Below are 3,417 nucleotides of genomic sequence, written 5' to 3'. Positions count from 1 at the left end.
TTATCTTTAATAGCCACAAAATAAAAGACGAGGGATAAAACTAACACAGTAATACATAGACTAATATCGACGACTTGCCACAATGAAGGAAGGAAACTTATTTTTCCATCTCTCATGCGGAAACTCGTGAAGTATAAATTCGGGACGTGTTTTGTCAGCGACGCTCAAGCGAGAAAGGCGTTAACATGTACAGGACACATTATTTCAGAGAGAACAAGTTCACAGTGTGGGAGGAAGATAATTGGTAGACAAGCTGAAGTTTGTTAAGAGAATAATAGGGCGTCAGCTTGTTGTGACGGTTTCATCAGTGGATTGTTTACCATTATTTTGTGCGGATTCACAGATTCTCTCGAATTTCGTCATTATTCCGCACAAACGTGTTAACAGGGTCGTTCATTCGCTCGTAAAGTGGCGTGCAAACACGGCGCGAGTCTGGCTACGGTTAATTGTGTGGGTCCAATAAGGTGGGCCGCCTCATGTTTTAGGCACGAGAACAAAAGTCAACGCTCGCCGCTCGATAATGGAGTCCGCAAGCGCTGTAATGTCCCCCCGCCCCCCTCCTCGCGCCTGTTTAATTAAAACCCGCCGCGGCAGTCTCATTGACGAATGAAACGCGCCTTTTCACTACGGCAACAGCCGCCAATTTTGCGGTTAAGTAATTACATTTTACAGAATATTGAAGAGAATGTTTCTAAACACTCCGCGGGGCCCATATATTTTATTTGCTGTTCAGTTAAACTTTGTTATTATAGAGTGACACCTAATATAAGGTTTTACGTTACGTATAGAGGTCTGTGTAGTAACAAACGGTGAGCGCTACGTACGCGTATGCCATAAGCGAAATTTTACTACTACTGAGCTGAGCAAGCGGCAGGTATTGGTCTATGCAATAAAAAAGATCTGATGTTTTTTCAGTATTTGTTCTTCAGCGTGCAATCTTCAAATTGCGTAGAGGAGCTATTTCTGAGCATAAGTCACTGTTTCCCTACAAAGCTGTTTCACCTTCACGAAAAAAGTGAGGAATTTTCTCGTCGAAAATAAAACGAGTAGAAGACAGGTGAAAAAGTAGACACAAATCTTTTAGCTAGTGAATGCAAACAAAAACTCCTCTCGCACAGGCCATGAAGGCCGAAAGATACCGACTGGCCGCCGTGTCATCCTCAGCCCACAGGCATCACTAGATGCGGATATTGAGGGGCATGTAGTCAGCACACCGCTCTCCCAACCATATGTCAGTTTCCGAGACCGGAGCCGCTACTTCTCAATCAAGTAGCTCCTGAGTTTGCCTCACCCCGCTTGCCAACAGCGCTCGGCAGACCGGATGGTCACCCATCCAAGTGCTAACCCAGCCCGACAGCGCTTAACTTCAGTTATCTGACGGGAACCGGTGTTACCACTGCGGCAAGGCCATTGGCAGCTAGGGAATGCAGCTCGATTGTTATTCTAACACTCCTCCTGACTTGTGAGTTGTGTGTGTGTGTGTGTGTGTGTGTGTGTGTGTGTTTTATATGCACCTCTTAACCCGTGGAGTACGGGGGCAGACAAACCAAGGGTGCCTACAAGTGTGTAATTTTCCTCAACGGATGTAACTACCCCAACGCTTCAAGGGCCTGACGGACCTGCATACTCAGCGGAAAAGAAAGCAGAACTAATGTCCCGCACACTCGCAGCGTCATTCACACCGAACCTGGTACCATCAGATCCAGTGTTCACACTTGCTACTGACCAAGAGGTTACACGCATTCTAGCCCAATCATAGCGCGACGACATTCGACATGGTAACACAGCCGAAGTCTCCTGGGCTATAATGCATTCCGCTGCTAGGAAATCCCCTAGTCATGATGGCATTCAAAACCGTGTCCTCCAGGAGTTCACGGATAAAGCTACTGAGTACTTAACACACATTACGAATGCCATACTAAAACACCAATACTTCCCCGCCTTTGGGAAGACGGCCAAGGTCCTGATGTTCAGGACAAAATTACCCACCCATCAGCCTTCTGAGCTCGCTCAGTAAGATTGTTGAGAAGGTGATTCTCAAACGCATCACTAGGTACTGCGTAGCAAGTGACATCCTGAGACCGGAGCAATTCGACTTCTGGAATCACCACTCAACAACACAACAACTCTTAAGGTCGTTGAACATATATCACATGGCTTCAACACAAACAAAGCAAAAGGGGCAGTGTTCCTGGACATCGAAAAGGCTTTCGACCGTCTATGGCACAACGGTCACATTCGCAAACTCAGCGACGCGGGATTCCCCGACGGGCTGGTGCGTCTGATACACTCATACCTCACAGGCAGGGGTTTCAACACTGACGTGCAGGGAAAACAATCAACACGACACGGTATACACGCGGGAGTACCCCAGGGAAGCATCGTAGGGCCCCTAGTATTTAACCTCTACATAAACGATCTCCCAACCACATACAACACAACGATGGCAATCTACGCGAATGACACAGCCATCCTCGCGCAAGACTGGAAACCATCAAACATTACGTCACGCTGATAGACTGCACTCAGAGTGGCTGAGCCTTGGTTGGAGAAATGGCGTGTTAGAGTAAATGTCGGCAAGTGCGAAGCCGTCCTGTTCACTAGAAGACCGAAGCAACTGCGCAAACACCGACACTGCAGACCAATAACTCTACATGCACGCCCAACACGTTTCCGTGAGAAAGTCAAATACCTCGGTGTCTGGCTGGACCGGAAATTCCTCTGGGGGGGGGGGGGGGGGGGGGGGACGACGACCATATCCATATACAACACACGACCAACCGAGCTAGCGCGAGGTTCAAACAGCTCTACCCTATGCTCAACAGGCGTAGCACACTGAACAGAAGGGTGTCGAGGTCCATGTTCATGACACTTATTCGACCCCTGATGAGGTACGCCGCTCCTGACTGGGCATACGCTGCGCCTACACGCCTGCTCCGTCTGCTGCTCATACAAAACACACGCATCGCGGAACTTCACCGGAAATAACGACTTCTCACGGAGGTAATCCAAAAACTCACCACAAGGGTATACAGAAACTCCAGACATTCGCAGAACACGTTTATTCTGAATCTGGGGAACTACGACCACAACCATAGATGGAAACATAAAAGACCAAAACACATACGTTTAAGGACCTAACATCTATGGCCAAGCACATGCAAACACAACGGTACAGGTGGGCCCCTGTTAATCAGACGCCATTACCGGATATCCAGCTGGAATATGCTGCCGAATAACTGGCACCACGCAGGGAAGCCGTACCGTACACTGCATGCAGACACGCTCCACATATCCCCCACACAGTGAGATGATCTATGGCCGATCTCCCACTACTATATAACGATCTTGATTGTTACAGGAATGTAGCGGCTGCAGCAACTGGGATACATCGCCATCGCTTGCCACGGTAATGAT

The 3,417-nt window shown here is 48.4% G+C and overlaps 1 pseudogene; it reads right to left on the bottom strand.

Moving 5' to 3' along the window:
- Positions 1 to 1,297: 1,297 nt before the first annotated feature.
- LOC124597672 lies at positions 1,298 to 1,415 on the bottom strand (annotated as a pseudogene).
- Between the last annotated feature and the right edge of the window lie 2,002 nt (positions 1,416 to 3,417).

Source organism: Schistocerca americana, chromosome 2, assembly GCF_021461395.2.
Source record: "Schistocerca americana isolate TAMUIC-IGC-003095 chromosome 2, iqSchAmer2.1, whole genome shotgun sequence".
Taxonomy (NCBI): domain Eukaryota; kingdom Metazoa; phylum Arthropoda; class Insecta; order Orthoptera; family Acrididae; genus Schistocerca; species Schistocerca americana.
Note: the sequence above shows the minus strand (reverse complement) of the source record. Positions and strands in the feature narration are given on the sequence as shown.